This window comes from Papio anubis, chromosome 1 (assembly GCF_008728515.1).
Source record: "Papio anubis isolate 15944 chromosome 1, Panubis1.0, whole genome shotgun sequence".
Lineage (NCBI taxonomy): Eukaryota > Metazoa > Chordata > Mammalia > Primates > Cercopithecidae > Papio > Papio anubis.
Window position 1 is genome coordinate 168,517,269 of NC_044976.1, and position 20,944 is coordinate 168,538,212.

Genomic DNA, 20,944 nt, shown 5'->3' on the forward strand with positions numbered 1-20,944 from the left:
GCGGTGTTTGGTTTTCTGTTCTTGTGATAGTTTGCTAAGAATGATGGTTTCCAGCTGCATCCATGTCCCTACAAAGGACGCAAACTCATCCTTTTTTATGGCTGCATACTATTCCATGGTGTATATGTGCCACATTTTCTTAATCCAATCTGTCACTGATGGACATTTGGGTTGATTCCAAGTCTTTGCTATTGTGAATAGTGCTGCAATAAACATACGTGTGCATGTGTCTTTATAGCAGCATAATTTATAATCCTTTGGGTATATCCCCAGTAATGGGATGGCTGGGTCATATGGTACATCTAGTTCTAGATCCTTGAGGAATCGCCATACTGTTTTCCATAATGGTTGAACTAGTTTACAATCCCACCAACAGTGTAAAAGTGTTCCTATTTCTCCACATCCTCTCCAGCACCTGTTGTTTCCTGACTTTTTAATGATCGCCATTCTAACTGGTGTGAGATGGTATCTCATTGTGGTTTTGATTTGCATTTCTCTGATGGCCAGTGATGATGAGCATTTTTTCATATGTCTGTTGGCTGTATGAATGTCCTCTTTTGAGAAATGTCTGTTCATATCCTTTGCCCACTTTTTGATGGGGTTGTTTGTTTTTTTCTTGTAAATTTGTTGGAGTTCATTGTAGGTTCTGGATATTAGCCCTTTGTCAGATGAGTAGATTGCAAAAATTTTCTCCCATTCTGTAGGTTGCCTGTTCACTCTGATGGTAGTTTCTTTTGCTGTGCAGAAGCTCTTTAGTTTAATTAGATCCCATTTGTCAATTTTAGCTTTTGCTGCCGTTGCTTTTGGTGTTTTAGACATGAAGTCTTTGCCCATGCCTATGTCCTGAATGGTACTACCTAGGTTTTCCTCTAGGATTTTTATGGTATTAGGTCTAATCATTCTACTTCTATAACCCTAAAGGCATTTGCCAATACTGATTCATCTCAACATTCCACATCTACAGCAGAATATAAATGTTTATATTTATGAGGATGTTTTGGAATTATCAAGATGTTAAATTATTTAATTTTATTCCTTAAAGTTAGAAAACATATAATATGGTTTTCAGGATTTTCATATAATTAGGTTGAGATCACATTGTATTTTAGCTCAATATTTTACCTTTTAGGTGTCCAAAACTGTCATTTAACCAGAATGTCTAATTCTTTCTAGGACGTAGGATAAGCTGAGTGTGACCATGAATTCTCATTCTTTCACTTCATACTTTAATTGTTTTCAACATCTTATCTTTAAATAAGAATTCTCAATGGAATTATATACATTGCTTAATACAATCCTGGTATATGTTAGGCACTCAATTTTCCTATGTTTTATATAATTGTAAGTATCACAAAAAGTATTCATTGCTTGGGCAAAGTTCAGTGCAATTTAGATAATATTTGATGGACATTCAAGACCTCTTACTCCTAAAGTAAAAAACTGAAACAACCTAAATACCCATCAATAGGAGAATAATTGAATAATTTATACCACACACAAAATATAGTGCTTCCTTTAAAAAAAAAAATATATATATATATATATATATATATATATATATATATATATGAAACAATTATTTTCAAGACATTAGATATCAGGTAATGAAAGACAGTGATCTTGAGCGACGAGTAAGAAATGAGGTGAGCTCTATGACCTCACTACCTAAAGAGCATTTCCAGGTCATGGTTTAGAATTCAGGGACCCAGATGGAGCTCATTAATGCCCCTGATTTAAGACAGAGTTGGGAGCATGGGAGGCTAACACAAGTAGTAGAGTACCACAAAGGGGAGAGAGGAATAGAAAGAGAGCTCTGACGATCTAAGATAATATATCTCACTCAAGTCTTCAGTAGAGTACTCAACAGTACTGACATAATTATCCACATAGATAATCCAATGGACTCTTTTAAAAGCTACTAGAACTAACAGATTAGTTTAGCAGGTTTACAGGATCAATACACAAGATCAGCAGACAAGAATCTAATGTATTTCTATATACTAGCAACAAACAATTAGAATGAAATTTATAATAGAAAAAAATACCATCATACACCATGATCCAGTCAAATTTATTCCAAGCAAGCAAGACTGGTTCAACATTCAAAAATCAATTAACATAACCTATCCGGTCAGTTTCAGTGGCTCACGCCTATTATCCCAGCACTTTGGGAGGCCAAGGCCAGAGAATTTCTTGAGCCCAAGAGTTTAAGACCAGCCTGAGCAACACAGTGAGACCTCCAAGAAAAAAAAAAATTATCTGGGCATGGTGGCATAGGCCTGTGGTCCCAGCTACTCAGGAGGCTAAGGTAGGAGGATCACTTGACCCCAGGATGTCAATGCTGCAGTGAGCCATGATCATGACACTCCCCTTGGGGCTGGATGACAGAGCAAGACCCTATCTCAGATAATAATAAATCTATCACATCAGCAGGCTGAAAGAGAAAAATCAATGATCATATCAATACATGCAGAAAAAGCATTTGACAAAGTCCAACACCCATTTATGATTTAAAACTCTCTGCAAACTTAGAAGAGAAGAAACTTTCTCAACTTAATAAAACAAATCTGCAAAAAATCTACAGCTAACATCACACTTAATGGTTAGAATTAAAAGCTTTCCCACTAAGATCAGAAAAAAGCAAGGATGTACCCTCTCACTACTCCTTGTTGACATTGTACTGGAAGACTTGGCTAATACAAGCCAGCTGCAGAAATTTGCATAAGTAATGAAAAGCCAATGGGGAAAATGTCTCCAGGGCATGTCAGAGATCTTCACAGCAGCCTCTCCCATCACAGGTCCTGAGGCCTAGGAGTAAAAAATGGTTTCATGGGCTGGGCCTAGTGTCCCGCTGCTATTCTGTGCAGCCTCAGGACATGGTGCCTGGTATCCCAGCAGCTCCAGCCCAGCAGTGGCTAAAAGGGGCCAAGATTGGGCTGTTGTTTCAGAGGGTGTGTGGAAGTGTGGCACTCACTTTCCATTCTCTCTTTCTCTTGCTCCACCATTGTGAAGATGTACATGCTTCCCCCTCACCTTCTGTCATGATTATAAGTTTCCCGAGGCCTCCTAGTCATGCTTCCTATTAAGCCTGCAGAACTGTGAGTTAAATAAACCTCTTTTCTTTATAAATTGTCCAGTCTCAGGTAGTTCTTTATGGCAGAATGAGAACGTACTAATACAATAGCCAAAACAACCTTAAGCAAAATGAACAAAGATGGTGGCATTGCACTCCCTGACTTCAAAACATATTATGAAATGATTGTAACCAAAGAAGCATGGTGCTGGCACAAAAACAGACACACAGACCAATGAAAAAGCATAGAAAACCCAGAAATAAACCCAGCTAGTCAGCTGCCAGTAAAGCTAGAGAAAAGCAGGTAGAAGAAGTTGGAAAGAGCAGACTTGCTGAGTCTTCTGGCCTTCCTCTTTCTCTCATGCTGCATTTATGGTCAACTGATTTTTTTACAAAGATGCCAAGAACACGCAATGGAGAAAGAACAGTCTCTTCAATAAATGGTGTTGGGAAAACTGAATGTCCACATACAGAAAAATGAAATTAGACTCTTACCTTACACAGTATACAAAATTCAAGTCAAAGTGGATTACATACTTAAATATAAGATTTGAAGCTGTAAAAGTCTTAGAAGAAAACACAAGGGGAAAGGTCCACTGTACTGGTTTGGGTAATGATTTTTTGGATATGATCCCAAAAGCACAGTCAATAAAAGCAAAACAGACCAATGAGATGAAATCAAACTAAAAAGATTATGCAGAGCAATCAAAACAATTAGCAAAGTGAAAAGACAACTAATAGAATGAAAGAAAATATTTGCAAACCATACACCTGATAAGGGGTTACTATCCAAAATATATAAGGAACTCAAACAATTCAATAGCAAGAAAACAAATAACACAATTTAAAAATGAGCAATAGACCTGAAAAGACATTTCTTAAAAGAAGACATACAAATGGCCAATAGGTATATGAAAAAAATGCTCAGAATAACTAATCATTAGGAAAATGCAAATTAAAACCACAAGGAGATATTACCTCATACCTGTTAGAATGATTAACAGAGACTGTTTAACAGAGAATTGATTAACAGAGACTGATTAACAGAGAATTGTTAACAGAGACTGCAGTGTGGGGAAAGAGGGAATGGGGAGTAGTTAGTCAAATGATATTAAAAAAAAGAAAGTCAGGAGAAATAGTTTCAGAAAGACAGGAGGAATAGTTTTTGAGATCTATTGCACAGCAGAGTGACCACAGTCAATAATACTATATTATATATTTCAAAATAAGAGTAAATTTCAAATGTCTCACCAAAAAATGATAGGTATTCAAGGTGATGGATATGTTAATTAGTTTAATTTAATCATCACACATTTTTTACATATAAACAAATAAATATATATCCTTTTTTTTTTTTTTTGAGACAGAATCTCACTCTGTTGCCCAGGCTGGAGTGCAGTGGCATGATCTTGGCTAACTGCAACCTCTGCCTCCCAAGTTCAAGCAATTCTCTTGCCTCAGCCTCCAGAGTAGCTGGGACTACAGGTGTGCAGCACCACGCCTGGCTAATTTTTGTATTTTTAGTAGAGACGGGGTTTTACTATGTTGGCCAGGCTGGTCTCAAACTCCTGGGCTCAAGCAATCTGTCTGCCTTGGCCTCCCAAAGTGCTGGGATTACAGGCCTGAACCACTGCACCTGGTCTCTAATATATATTTTAGAGGCCTGAAATCAAGGAAGAACCAAATAAATGGAGTAATATTCTATCTTCTTGGATAGGAGACTCAATATTGTCAAGATGCCAATTCTTCCCAACTTTATAGACTCAATGAAATCCATAAAAATCCCAGCAAGTTAATTCTGTGGACATCAACGAACTCAATCTAAAGTTTCTATGGAAAGACAAAAGACCCTAGAGTAGCTAACTCTGGATATCAACAAACTGATTCTAAAGTTTCTATGGAAAGACAAAAGACCCCAGAGTAGCTAACACAATATCGAAGGAAAAGAATAGTCAGAGGACTAGCACTACCTTACTTTAAGACTTAAAATAATGCTGCAATAATCAGAGAGTATCATATTGGTGAAATAATATAAAAATCAATCAATGGAATGTAATAGACAGTCAGCAATAGACTCACATAAATAGAATTAACTGCTCTTTGACAGAGGAACAAAGACAATACAATAAGCAAAGATAATCTTCAACAAATAGTTTTGGAACAACTGAATACACATATGTCCAAAATGAATTTGGACACAGACCCGACACCCTTTGCAAAACTTGACTTAAGATGAATTACAGGTGCAGTGGCTCACACCGGTAATCTCAGCACTTTGGAAGGCCAAAGCCAGAGGATGGCTTGAGACCAGAAGTTGGATACCAGTCTGCACAATATAGTGGGACCCAATCTCTACAAAAGAAAGGAAAAGGAATTTACCTAGGTGTGGTTGTGCATGCTGTAGTCCTAGCTACTTGAGAGGCTGAGGAAGCAGGATTGCTTAAGCCCAGGAGGTCAAGGTTGCCATGAGCTATGATCACACCGCTACACTCCAACCTCAGCAACAGAGCAAGACCCTGTCCCTTAATAAAAAAAAAAAAAAAAAAAAAAGCCGGGCATGGTGGCTCACACTTGTAATTCCTGCACTTTGAGAGGCTGAGGCAGGCTGATCACTTGAGGTCAGGAGTTTGAGACCAGCCTGGGCAACATGGTGAAACCCTATCTCTACTAAAAATACAAAAATTAGCCAGGTGTGGTGGTGTATGCCTGTAATCCCAGCTACTCGGGAGGTTGAGGCATAAGAATCACTTGAACCTGAGAGGCAGAGGCTGCAGCAAGCCAAGATTATGTCACGGTACTCCAGCCTGGGTGACAGAGAGAGACCCTGTCTCAAAAACACAAAAATTCTAGAAGATAATGTAAAGGGTAATCTAGATGACCCTAGATTTGGCAATGACTTTTTTAGTTATAAAACCAAAGTCATGATCCATGAAAGAAAGAATTAGTAAATTCAACTCTATTAATATTTAAAAGGTATGCTATCTGAAAGTCATCTGTCAAGAGAATGAGAAGACAAATTACAAAGTGGGAGAATATATTCATGAAGCACATATCTGATAAAGGACTGTTATCCAAAATATGCAAAGAACCCTTAAAGACAACACCAGTCTCTTTGAGTAGCAAGAATGACCTTTACTCCATTTCCCAAAGTGGCTTCCATATTTTTTGTATATGTTTATAGCAGCACCCCCCTCTATGGTACTAATTTACTGTATTAGTCCATTCTCATGCTGCTAGAATGACATACCTGAGACTGGGTAATTTATAAAGGAAAGAGGTTTAATTGATTCATAGTTCAGCATGGCCAGGGAGGCCTCAGGAAACTTACAGTCACGGCAGAAGCGGAAGCAACCATGCTCTTCTTCATATGGTGGCAGCAAGAATTGCAGAGTGGAGGGAAGGAAAAGGCCCATATAAAACCATCTGATCTAGTGAGCTCTCACTCACTATCATGAGAAAAGCAAGAAGGTAACTGCCCCCATGATTCAATTACCTCCCACTGTGTCCCTCCCATGACATGTCGAGATTATGGGAACTACAATTCAAGATGAGATTTGGGTGGGGACACAGCCAAATATCATTTGGGGAAGAGGTATGTGAATAGACCTCTCTGAGTGGCCAAAAACTGTGAAGATATTTGTATCCCATGTGAGTGCTCACCAACAGGTGACCTCAGCAGAACAGGATTTTAATAATCAAGTGGATAGGATAACTCATTCTGTGGACACTACTCAGCCTCTTTTGCCAGCGACCCTTGTCATCACCCAATGGGCCCATGAACAAAATGGGATGGAGGTTATGCATGGGCTCAGCAACATGGACTTCCACTAACCAAGGCTCACCTGCCTATAGCCAACACTGAGTGCCCAATTTGCCAGCAGCAGTTACCAACACTGAGCCCTCAATATGGCACCATACCTCGGGGTGGTCAGCCAGCTACTTGGTGGCAGGTTGATTATACTGGACCTTTTCCATCATGGAAAGCACAACAGTTTGTCCTCACTGGAATACACACTTACTCCAGCTATGGGTTTGCCAAGACTACCTTCCATGGATTCATGGAATGACTTATCCACCACCATGGTATTCCACACAGCACTGCCTATGACCAAGGCACTTGCTTTACAGCTAAAGAACTGTGGCAGTGAGGTTATGGTCATGGAATTCACTGGTCTTACCATGTTCCCCATTATCCTGAAGCAGTTGGACTGACAGAATGCTGGAATGGCCTTTTGAAGTCACAATTACAACACAAACTACGTGACAATACTTTGCAGGGCTGGGACAAAATTCTCCAGAAGGCTATGTATGTCCTGAATCAGCATCCAATATATGGTACTGTTTCTCCCATGGCCAGAATTCATGGATTGAAGAATAGAGGGGTGGAAGTGGAAGTGGCACCATTCACCATCACCCCTAATGACCCACTAGCAAAACCTTTGCTTCCTGTTCCTGTGACATTACATTCTACTGGCCTAGAGGTCTTAGTTTCAGAAGGAGGAATGCTGCCCCCAGGAAACACAACAATGATTCCTTTAAACTGGAAGTTAAGATTGCCATCTGGCCACTTTGGGCTCCTCCTACCACTAAGTCAACAGGCTAAGAAAGGAGTTACAGTGTTGGCTGGGGTGATTGACCCAGACTATCAAGATGAAATCAGTCTATTACTCTACAATGGAGGTAAGGAAGAGTATGTGTGGAATACAAGAGATCCCATAGGGCATCTGTTAGTATTATTATGTCCTGTGATTAAGGTCAATGAGAAACTACAACAACCCAATCCAGGCATAACTACAAATGGTCCAGGCCCTTCAGGAATGAACATTTGGGTTACTCCACCAGGTAAAAAACCACAAACTGCTGAGGTGCTTGCTGAAGGCAAGGGGAATACAGAATGGATAGTCAAAGAAGGTAGTCATCAGTACCAGCTACCACAACATGACAAGTTGCAGAAATGAGGACTGTAATTGTCATGAGTTTTCCTCCTTATTTTATTAATAACATGTTTGTGCATGTATACACTTGTATTAAGAAAATGTCTTCATTGTATTTCCTTTCTTTTTCCTTTATCATGTGACATAAGATTTATTGACTTCATTTCAGCATTTAAGTGTTGTTACCTTTATGTAAGAGCATTTAAGTTTATTGCATTTCTGGTTGTACAAAGGATAGCTGTATTATGTTCAGCATAATTATGACCTTATTGTCTTTACTTGAAGATTATGTATGATTTTAGGGGATGTCTGTGGGTTCAAGTTCCAAAGGGGTGGGCTTGTGATGATTAATATTGAGTGTCATCTTCATTAGATTGAAGGATGCAAAGTATTGTTCCTGGGTGTGTCAGTGGGGGTGTTGACAAAGGAGATTAACATTTGAGTCAGTGGACTGGGAGAGGCAGACCAAACCTTAATCTGGATGGGCACCATCTAATCAGCTGTCAGCACAGCTAACAAAAAGCAAGCAGAAGAAGCTGGAAAGAGCAGACTTGCTGAGTCTTCCGGCCTTCATCTTTCTCCTGTGCTGGATGCTTCCTGCCCTCAAACATCAGACTCCAAGTTCTTCAGCTTTTGGACTCTTGGACTTACACCGGTTGTCTTCCAGTGTTCTTGGGCCTTTGGCCACAGACTGAAGGCTGTACTGTCAGCCTCCCTACTTTTGAGGTTTTGGAACTGGGGCTGGCTTCCTTGCTCCTCAGCTTGCAGACAGCCAATTGTGGGACTTCACCTTGTGATTGTGTGAATCAGTACTTCTTAATAAACTCCCTTTCATATATACCTCAATCCTATTAGTTCTATCCCTCTAGAGAACCATGACTAAAACATAAGTGATCAGGGAATTGTAAATTAAAACAACAATGAGATACCACTACCCATCTATTATAATGGTGAAAATCCAAAATACTGACAACAGCAAATGCTGGCAAAACGTGGAGCAACAGGAACTCTCATTTATTTCTTGTGAGAATGCAAAATATTATAGCCACTTTGGAAGACAGTTTAGATGTTTCTTACGAAACTAAACATACCCATACATCAAATTCAGCAACTGCACTCCTTGCTATTTACCTGAATGAGGAGGGAGGGAGGGAGGGAAGGAAAGGAAGGAAGGATAAAGAAAGAATAGGAAAAGAAAAAAGGGAGAGGCTACACAAGAAAATGTTTAGGGTGGTAGATGTGTTCATTATCTTGATTGTAGTGATGATTTCACAGGTGCATACATGTGTCAGATGTACCTAGGTATGTGTAATTTGTTGTATGTCAATTTTATCCCAATCAAGCTATAAAAAAAAATAAATACTAAAGCCTAATAAAAAAACAAAAAATCATCCTATCATACTGACGCTCTGAGCCCTGCACTTTATATTGGTAGCAGTTTCTACCAACTTGTTAAAGCCTCCAATCTGGAAAGCAGTATGTGAGGTGCTGCCATTTAATCCTCTCAACTGACCACTGGCTGCCTCTCCCCCTTACAAGATTCCCCTGACACTCCCTTATGCCACCACTAGATTTTATTTTTATTTTATTTTTAATTTTTGTGGGTACATAGGAGGTGTATATATTCATAGGGTACATGAGATGTTAAATAATGTATATAGATGAAAATTTGTTCATAAAAAGATGCTGAATATCATTAGTTATTAGGGAAATGCAAAATGGAACCACAGTGATATACCACTACACATCAATTAGAATGGCTAAAATTTTTAAAGACTAAGCATAAAAATTGTTGGCAAGAACATGAAGGAACTAAACTCTCATATACTGCTATGGGAATGTAAAATGGTACAACCACTTTGAAAAACAGTATGGTAGTTTCTTAAAATACTAAGCCTATACATACCATATAATGATACTCTGAATCTGGAATCAAATTTATCAGTTTGTTCTTTTAGGGATTGTGCCTTTTATGTATATAAGAAAGCTTTGCCTAAGCCAAAATCACAGAGGCGTTCTCTTTATATCTTCTATAAATTTTATAGGTTTAGGTTTTATGTTTAGTTTGTGATGCATTTGAGTCAATATTTTTAATATGGCATAAGATATGGATCTGAGTTTTTTAAAAATATTTTTATTTTTCCAAATAGATATTAAATTGTTCCAGCACCATTTATTGAAAAAAACTATCCTTTCTTTACTGAATTGCCTTTGCACCTTTGCCAAAAATCAGTTTTTCATATATGTTTGGATTTATTTCAGCATCCATCATCTTGAATCACAATTACTTTCTTATGTGTCAGAATTTGTTGGGAATAACATATGTCCTGCCTTGTTCACGTTTATCTTCTCAGGTCTAGCATTATGCTTGTTTGAGGAATAAATCTCTAAATCAAGGAACAAACTATTATAATCTGTATAGAATTTTTCCTTCTAAGGTGCTTACAATTCTTGCTCAGTGTTTACAATTCTTGAAAATTGCCTTTTGTTTTTTCCCTTTGGCCCTGTGTAATACAAACTGTGCCAAAAATAAATTCAAAAGCTAAAAAATAAACTAAATCATAATTTCAGGGGTTATATTTACAACTCAGACTCCAGACTGGGCACAGTGGCTCACACCTGTAATCCCAGCACTTTAGGAGGCCAAGACAGGCAGATCACTTGAGGTTAGGAATTCCAGACCAGCCTGGCCAACATGGTGAATCCCCATCTCTACTGAAAATACAAAAATTAGCCGGGCATGGTGGCGCACGCCTATAGTCTCAGCTACTCAGGAAGCTGAGGTGGAAGAATCGCCGAACCCAGGAGGCGGATGTTGCAGCAGCCTGAGATCGCGCCGCTGCACTCCAGCCTGGCTAACAGAGCAAGACTTCATCACATTAATTAATTAATTAATTAATTAAAATACAACTCAGACTCCAGAAGATTTTTTTTGTAAGTCCCTCAGCTTAGAATTTAAAAACAAAATTTGACTTTTGACTGTTGATACCGTAGTGTTCAAAACGTAACATGCTTGGAAAAGTCATGTGTGACATTGGGTTTCTAGGCGTTTTTCCTCCCTGTGTAAATGGCCTTAAGTCGGTACCGTTTTACCTTGATGAAAACAAAGAGCAGGCAATTTTTCAGTCAGAAAACTGCTGAGAGATATTATTAAACTGTGTGAGATGAAGAACACAGAACTGACAGACTGCACAGCAGTTGGTAAGTTTGAAAAAAAAAAAAAGATGTGAGGTAGAATATCCAAAGAGACCTGGGGAAGAGCTTTTAGCTCATAAATGGGGAGGAGTGATTTGCCTTGTAATCTCCAAGTGCATTTGCCATGTTAGTGCTGTCACTCTTCAATTCAGTCCAATAAACACTTCTCCAAGAGCCAGACCTATACTTCATAAATAGACAAAGAAAATTTCCATAGCAGCAGCCATGAGGGTAATAAGGAGAGACCATCTTCTGAAAGGATTGTTTTATGTTTCTTTAGTATAATAACATCCTCTGTAATTTTCAAAGTGTTGTTTTTACAGGCTTAATTTCAAATATTCTTCACTCTAAAGTCATAAGGAGGATGGGGGAGGTATAAGTTCTATAGGGACTTGAAGAAGTTCAGGATCACACTGTAATTTGGGGACTGAACTGGAACTGGAAACAGATCTGATTAAACCTGTAACATTTCCGCTATCTTCCTCTTAATTCGTGCAGACCTTCAAGAAACTTAAGGATGTCATCTTCTGGGGAGAAAAAAAATTCCCTTTTCTAAGTCTTCAGCCTTCTGCCATAGCTCCATTTCTCTCCTTTTCCACCCAGCGTCCTAAAGGAATTCCTTGTGATACAAGCTTTCCTGCCTTCAGACCTCCACCCTCAGCACTCTAAAAAATTGCTCTCTTGAAAGTCATCGGGGCCGGGCGCGGTGGTTCAAGCCTGTAATCCCAGCACTTTGGGAGGCCGGGACGGGCGGATCACGAGGTCAGGAGATCCAGACCATTCTGGCTAACACGGTGAAACCCCGTCTCTACTAAAAAACACAAAAAACTAGCCGGGCTAGGTGGCGGGCGCCTGTAGTCCCAGCTACTTGGGAGGCTGAGGCAGGAGAATGGCGTAAACCTGGGAGGCGGAGCTTGCAGTGAGCTGAGATCCGGCCACTACACTTCAGCCTGGGTGACAGAGCAAGACTCCATCTCAAAAAAAAAGAAAAAAGAAAAAAAGAAAGTCATCGGTAATTGCCAAATTCAGTTACCTTTCTCACACCTCATTGTCCTGCCATCCTTCAGTGGTTGGCCCTGTTAACTCTAAGTTCACTAAAAAAAAAAAAAAAAAAACAAACAAACAAACAAAAAAACAACTCCAAACGTCCTAGATTATCAGCAGATAAAGTCTAAGGAAAACTGAATTATTCAGGGCTTTCTAGACTTTGAATAATAATAGTAAATTATTTTTAAAGAAGCTTTATAACAGTCTTGTCTTCTAGGCAAGTGCTAGAAGAGTTCATGTATTTTGTCTCATTTTACTTTCACAATAATCCTGTGAAGCAGACATTGCCATCTCTAGTTTACATCTGAGAAATGTTAGGTTCAGAGAAATTGAAAAACTTGATCCACAAAGTTGCTAAGTGGTCCTGATCATAGGCCTCTTTCTTCCCAATCACAGCCCCCCTCCCATCCATTAACCTGCTAGGAAACAAGATGCTTTGTATAAATTAATTTTGCAGATAAATTTTCGAACAAAACAAAAATTTTATACCAGGAGTTTTTGTTTGTATTTTTGTTTGTTTGTTTGTTTGTTTGTTTGTTGAGACGGAGTCTCGCTCTGTCGCCCAGCCTGGAGTGCAGTGGCTCAACCTCAGTTCACTGCAAGCTCCGCCTCCCGGATTTACGCCATTTTCCTGCCTCAGCCTCCGGAGTAGCTAGGACTACAGGCACCCGCCACCACGCCCGGTTAATTTTTTGTATTTTATTAGTAGAGACGGGGTTTCACAGTGTTAGCCCGGATGGTCTCGATTTCCTGACCTCGTGATTTGCCCACTTCGGCCTCCCAAAGTGCTGGGATTACAGGTGTGAGCGACCACGCCTGGCCACCAAGGGGTTTTTAAATTATTGTTTTCCGGCATCATTCCAAAAATTTATTCTTAAAGAATAGATACATAATTTAACATCTTCTTAATGGCATAGTCACACTATGAACATCTATTGGTACAGTCTGTGCAACATCCTTGTGTTCTTGCTTCCTCATTCAGCATTAGATTCTTGGTAAATGCTGCTAAATTTTTTATTTTTACAATTATTTCATACTACTTCTGTTCTATAAGAGTATTTCAAAAACAATTAACTAGAACATAAAATAGCCAAAGTGTTAACAACTACTTGAAAAATATAGCCAAACCATTTTTGCATAAGAACATCAAGAATACTGTGTTTGCCTTTGGTTAGGGGCTGCTTTGACACATATTTTTTATTGTGGGAAGGGGTTTTTTGGGTTTTTGTTTGGTAGGGGATGGGGGTTGCCCTGTTTGGTGTTCTTTCAGGCATTAATGGGAATTCTCATAAAAAAGGACCCTATAGGCAAATACATTTGGAAAGTGCTGCATGTCATTTCTTAGCCTTCAATATTCACAAGACATTTTGGCATGTGTTTTTAATGCCCCAGTATTTTATACTTATTCTATACCTAAATAGATGATAGATGCAGGAGTAGATGTAGATATAGGTATTAGGATTTCTCTCTTAGTCTTTTTGGGAATAGAAGTCAGCATGTATCTTACAGTCAGTAAATGCTAGCTATTAATTTATATTAAATCATCATTGAATAACAAATATTATGCAACCCATTTTTTAAAAAAAAAAGAAACCAAGATAAAAATATTAATAGCCATCAAATTTTACCAGCTCACAGCATTTTCACCATCTCTTTCAATATTCACCATTAGTATAATGATGCCATGATTACTATTACTACAGGTATAAGTGACCTGAATAACTATCATAATATTAGTATGTGTAGTAACAGCAAATGAATTTGAATATTAGTTTTCTCATAGAACAACCATAAAAATCTGATCTGCATGAAGTTCATGATTTTTTAAAGAATAAAAATTTGGGGCCGGGCATGGTGGCTCACACCTGAAATCCCAGCACTGTGGGAAGCTGAGGCAGGTGAATCACCTGAGGTCAGGAGTTCGAGACCAGCCTGGCCAACATGGTTAAACCCTGTCTCTACTAAAAATACAAAAATTAGATGGAGGTAGTGGCAGGCACCTGTATTCCCAGCTACTTGGGAGGCTGAGGCAGGAGAATCACTTGAACCCAGGAGGCAGAGGTTGCAGTGAGCCAGGATTGCACTACTGCACTCCAGCCTGGGTGACAGAACAAGACTCTATCTCAAATAAATAAATAAATAAATAAATAAAGTTTTGGTTAGGCGCAGTGGCTCATGTCTGTAATCCCAACACTTTGGGAGGCCAAGGTGGGAGGATCACTAGAGCCTAGGAGTTTGAGACCAGCCTGCACAATATAGGGAGATCTGTCTCTAGAAAAAAAAAAAAAAAAGATTGGCCGGGCATAGTGGCACATGCCTGTAGTCGCAGCTACCCAGGAGGCTGAGGTGGGAGAACTGCTTGAGCACGGGAGGGAAAGGGTGTAGTGAGCTGTGATTGTGCCACTGCACTCCAGCCTGGGTGACATAGCAAGATCCTGTCTCAAAAAAAAAAAAAAAAAAAAAAAAAAAGTGGCAAGATGGAAACAGGGAGATAAGATAGAAAAGAAGTGTATTTATCCAAGAAAGATTTTGCTGCATGTCACAAAGACCAACTATATGTGGTTAGAGAGCTGGGGCTTTGAGCCATCTGATATCACAGGGGAAGGAAGCTGGAGCCAATGATCCAATCAATCATCCCTATGTAATGAAAGCCCAATTAAAACTCTGACAACAAAGAAGCTTCAGTGAGCTTCCCTGGTTGGTGATACTTTTGAGTGTTGTCACACAATGATGTACTGGAAAGAAGTAGTGATGTCTAGGTCTCCACTGAGAGAGGATGACTAGAAGCCTCACATTTCAGCTCCTCCCAGACCTCATCCTATGCATCTCTCCTTTTGGTTGGTTCTGATTTGTATCCTTTTGCTATAATAAAATTGTAGCTATAAGTACAGGCATACACTGTTTTATTGTGAGTTGCTTTATTTTGCTACACAGATATTCTGTTTTTACAAATTGGAGGTTTGTGGCAACCCTGCACTAAATAAATCTATAGTTGCCATTTTTCCAACAGTATGTACTCACATCATGTTTCTCTGTCACATTTTGGTAGTTTTTGCAATATTTCAAACTTTTTCATCATTATTATATCAGTTATGGTGGTGTGTGCTCAGTAACCTTTGATATTATTATTGTAATTGTTTGGGGACACCACAAACCATGCCAGTATAAGACAGCGAACTTAACTGATAAATGTTGTGTGTGTTCTGACTGCTCCACCAACCAGCCATTCCCTCATCTCTCTTCCTCTTCTTGAGCCTCCCTATTCCCTGAGACATGACAATACTGAAATTAGGCCAATTAATAATCCATTGTACAATGGCCCATAAGTGTTCAAATGAAAGAAAAATCATCATCTTTCACTTTAAATCAAAAGCTAGAAATGATTAAGCTTAGTGAGCAGGCAGGTTGAAAGCCAAAACAGCCTGAAAGCAAGGTCTCTTTCACTAAATACCCAAGTTGTGAATGCAAAGGAAAAGTCCTTGAAGGAAATTGAAAGTGCTACTCCAGTGAACTCACAAATGATAAGAAAGCAAAAAAGCCTTATTGTGGATAGGGAGAAAGTTTGAGTGATCTGAATAGAAGATCAAACCAGCCACAACATTCCCATAAGCCAAATCCTGATCCACAATAAGGCCCCAACTTTCCTCAATTCTGTGAAGGCTGATAGAGGCGAGGAAGCTGCAAAAGAAAAGTTGGAAGCTAGCAGAGGTTGGTTCATGCTATTTAAGGAAAGAAGCCATCTCCTTAACATAAAAGTGTAAGGTGAACCTGCAAGTGCTGATGTAGAAATGCAGCAAATTATCCAGAAGATCTAGTTAAGATCACTGATGAAGGTGGCTACACTAAACAATAGATTTTTACATAGACAAAATAGCCTTCTATTGGAAGAAGATGCCATCTAGCACTTTCATGGCTAGAGAGGGGAAGTCAATGCCCACCTACAAAGCTTGAAAGGACAAGCTGACTCTCTTATGAAGGGCTAAGGAAGCTATTGACTTTACATTGAAGCCAATGTTCACTTATCATTCCAAAAATCCTGGGACTTTTAAGAATTATGATAAATCCACTCTACTTTGGAACAACAAAACCTGGATGACTGCAGATGTGGTAGAAATAGCAAGAGAACCAGAATTAGAAGGGGAACCTAAAGATGTGACTGAATTGCCCCAGTCTCATGATAAAACATGGATGGGTGAGGAGTTGCTTTTTATGGATGAGCAGAGAAAGTAGTTTCTTGAGAATCGACTCCTGGCAAAAATACTGTAAACATTGTTGAAATGACAACAAATGATTTAGAATATACAGTTCTGAAAGAATTTCTGCTCTAGGTGAAATGCTATCAAATAGCATCACATGCCACAGAAAAATCTTTTGTGAAAGGAAGAGTCCATTGATGCAATAAACTTCATTGTTGTCTTATTTTAAGAAATTGTCACAGTCACCTCAGCCTTCAGCAACCACCACCCTGATCAGTCAGCAGCCATCAACATCAAGGCAAAACCCACCACCAGGAAAAAGATTATAACTCGCTAAAGGCTCAGATAATTTTTAGATGTTTTAATAATAAAATAGTTTTTAAATTAAGGTATGTACATTTTTAAACATAATGCTATTATACACTTAATAGACTATGATATAGTGTAAACATAATTTTTATATGCAATGGGAAACCAAAAAAAGGTGTATGACTCACTTTACTGCAGTGGGCTGAAACCAAACCTGAAATATCTCCAAGTTATGTTGGCACAGCACCTTCCTAAGTTCTATGAATTATTCTAACAAATAATTAAGGCTGATTGGGTAGTAGAAACCCCCAATTTCTAGGCAGCTCATCAGAAGCCAGGGTGCCCTGAGGACCCCAAGCCTGTGCCTGGTGTCTGAAGTGAGAGGACTCTTATAGAGCGCTATGCCCTTAACCTGTGAAGTCTCCCTAACCCTGAATAGTTTGTGAGGGAAGTCATTGCAGCCACATAATGACCTAATGAGATTGGGATTATTTATTATCTCTAGTTTACAGATGAGGAACTGAGGCACTGAGGGTCACCCAGCTGCCAACTGGGTAAAGCCAGATTCCAATCCTGGCAGGTCTGGCTCCAGAGTCCACAGTTTTATCCTCTCTATGATGCTCTACCATGCAGGGGGTTGGGGAGAAAGCAAGTGTAGAACTCTTCAACATTACTTTTCTTTTTCTTTTTTTTTTGAGATAAGAGTCTCACTCTGTCGCCCAGGCTAGAGTGCAGTGGCACGATCTCGGCTCACTGCAACCTCTGCCTCCCGGGTTCAAGCGATTCTCCTGCCTCAGCCTCCCGAGTAGCTGGGGCTACAGACATGTGCCACCATGCCCAGCTAATTTTTCTATTTTTAGTAGAGATGGGTTTCACCCTGTTGGCCAGGATGGTCTCGATCTCTTCACTTTGTGATCTGCCCGCCTCGGCCTCCCAAAGTGCTAGGAATATAGGCGTGAGCCAACATGCCCGGCCAACATTATTTTTCAGTCCTCAATGTTTCTCGCCTACGTCTACTTGGAGAGCAATATTTTTAGCAATTAAATTTTATTGCATCTCTACACATCATTCAACTCAAATTTTCACGGCAACAATGTTGTGTTATTTTTGCATTTATATTTTATCTGTTTATGTATTATTTAAATTACATCATTTCAGGTGCAACTGGTGTAAAAAGCTTTGGGGGAAATGCCATGCTTCCTGTAAGCAGACAAATTTAAAAGACGAAAGCAAATGGGTCACAGCTTGCTAGAGACTAGTCTCCTAATCATGAGTGTGCAGTATACGCACACGTTGGATTTATGTGCAGTAAGATTTATGGTGGGAATAAAAAGCATCAGTGAAACAGGAGGAGCTAGGTTAAGAGAGGTCCTAATATGTAAGAGAAAAAGTCTGCAATGACCATGATCTTCTATTGATCCCTTCCACTAGCTCAATTCTATGACTCTGGTCTCACTTACAATGGTATTTGTTCCTTTGGTCCTTCTTTATTATACCACTCAATAAAGCCCCTTTTCAGATTCACATTCACCCAACATTGATTGAGAGCCTGTGTTTATTTATTAATGCACCATTCCATCATCAAGCACCACAATCTGACCAATATTATGCCAGGTGCTTTCATATATATCACTTTCATCAGACCCATTTGATAAATGAGGCGGGAGGTTAAGGAGCTTACTGAATTCATGTCCTCTCATTTCCCATCTACTGTACCTCTCTAGAAACACTCACCTCCTGACACACTGTGGATCTCAACCATTCCAGTGATGTTGTCACTAGCTCTCTGCAATCTTCAGGCCTCTTCTCTTTCACCTTACTAGCCTTGTCCAATCCGGTGAAATGTCCTAGGTTCAAAAGTGCAGAAATGTATGAAATCACTGGTCACCTGGACAAGCCTACAGCTGGTCTTTACCTGTTGAGCATTGCTGGGGAAAGGTTCAATGTACCCAGCTAACCTGAATGATTCCAAAATTCTCCAATTAAAAGAAATTATTTCCTCTGTTGAATTATCATAAAGTTTTATAATTGTCTTTTAGCACTTTTTTGTATTTTTGCACATATATTATCTCCCCTTCTAGACAAGTCTCCTTAAAGCTACTGTCTTATGCATTCTCACTCAACAAATATTTAACTCATATAGTTCCTTATATATTACTATCAGTCTACTACTAATAATAACAATAATGACATAAATACAGGGCTCTACAATTTTTCTTACAAATTTACAAGCATTATCACATTTACATCTTATGCTAGTCTCATTACAAATACTCCTTGAGTGAGTTTGGTGGATTGTATTAGTGTTTAATGTATTTGCTGCCTTCCCTAGAGAATTATCTTTCCCCACCCTAGTGATAGTGGGCTTGCCTGGGTGCTTGCAGGGCCGCTCTATAAGTGAGGATTGTACATCCCTGCATTTTGAAACCAGGATTGGCCAAGTGACCTGCTTTGGCCAATGAAATATGGGCTAAAGTAACACACTTCCAAGCAAAATCTTTAAAAGCAAGCTCATGGATTCCCACAGCTTTCCTTTCCTTCTGTCCTAAGACAGGCAATATCCTAAACAGAGTTTGTTCCATCAGTCTATATCATGGAGTAAAGTGACATTGACCTGAACCCATGCAGACCTGTGAATGACATGTGGCTAAGCAAAAAGCAAACCTTGGTCTTTTTAAACCAGTAAGATTTGAGAATTGCTTGTTACTGCAGCATTACTTAGTTTACTCAAATAGACATCAGAGATATTAATATTTTGCCTATCTTAAAAATGAATAAATGAATGGCCAGTCTAATGGTATGGAGAAAATTGGACATCAAGGCTATTTACTAATTGTACTTCCAGATTTAGTCATCACATAACATGCGACCTTGATTAAATTGCCCATAGGTCCAGATGGGGCCACTCATGTTTCCCACTTCTCTACTTTACCCATATGCTCTAACAATTACTAAGGCAATGTCTTCTGTGAATTGCACACAAATTTTACCCACAAAATAAGCAGTAATTTCCTTGAAAAAGGAGTCAGGTCCCCATTAGAATTTAAGTGGCATATTTGCATTATTTTGTCAATAAAGATATAAAAACAGGTATAAATTTCTGGGCAATAATTTGAAGTTAACATGAATTTAGTTGCATCTTTACTTTCCAGAATCAATACAAGCAGTCACTAGAGTACTAATGATTTAGTTAAGCCTGCTATCCCCTTTCTTAGCCCATTTAAAATTTTCCCTTTTTCTTGATTTATTCCTCAGGTGGTAAAATCAAACTGCTCTAAAATATAACTATCACTTAAATTATTTGACAGAACAGCAGGTTAAAATAAGATCATAGTCACTATTCCTTTCTAAATTTCAAAAGCGTATTCCTTAATACCCAGTATCATAAAAGCTAGCAGTGATTCCCAGAACACATCTTCTCTTCCCACACACTCTCAGGCCAGCTTCTTTCTCTGAATCCAGAAAGATGAAATTAACTCACTTTGAAAGATCTCCATACCTGTCCCTGGTTCCTGGCAGTGATTCTCATGTTCACAACATGGAGTAACTCCCTTCGGGCAGCCAAACAGAGCTGCTGGAGGCAGATTATGGACCAAGGTCTAACCTGACCTATATCGCATCCTATTTTGACTTTCCCTTCGGTGCTTCACATCCTTATTAATCTCCAATGGGACATGTAAAAGGAACCTTATGAAGTTCCCAACCTACATTAATTCCAAGTTTACAATTTGTCACGAGTTATCCTAGAATTTAATCATACTTAAACAAGGAATGGCATTTGGGGATGCCCAAAAAGAAAGGAAAGGAAACAGGGAAGGCATTTTTAGGGATCATGAAACTCTTTGTACATGAATGCTTTCCACAGGGTAGCCTTTTACAGGTTGATGGAATAGGAGGAGATGGAGCAATTGCTTTCCAGGCAGCAAGGACATAATCCTCCTGGAGAGGATTCTTGACTAAAAGCACCTGGTACCTATCCAAGTTCAATCTACTGAAAACACATTTATTAACTATTTTGCTGAACCCCAACTTTACCTGGCACTACCATCCATTAAAGCTGATTCACAGCAAGACCTAAAGTCCTCAACTTAGAGACCACTGGATGTGTTTAAAACAGAAGTGAAAATTCATAGGCACTGTGTTCTTCATAACTAGTGATGTCATTGACAGTATCTTTATTTCTAGACCCA

At 39.1% G+C, this 20,944-nt stretch overlaps 1 long non-coding RNA gene across 1 annotated transcript in view; it reads right to left on the reverse strand.

Moving 5' to 3' along the window:
• LOC110741622 overlaps nucleotides 1–20,944 on the reverse strand; it is a 49,613-nt gene that overhangs the window by 8,966 nt on the left and 19,703 nt on the right. Inside the window, exon 3 of the long non-coding RNA XR_002518138.2 lies at nucleotides 18,489–18,601. This is a non-coding gene — a long non-coding RNA (uncharacterized LOC110741622). The remainder of the gene's footprint in view (nucleotides 1–18,488; nucleotides 18,602–20,944) is intronic.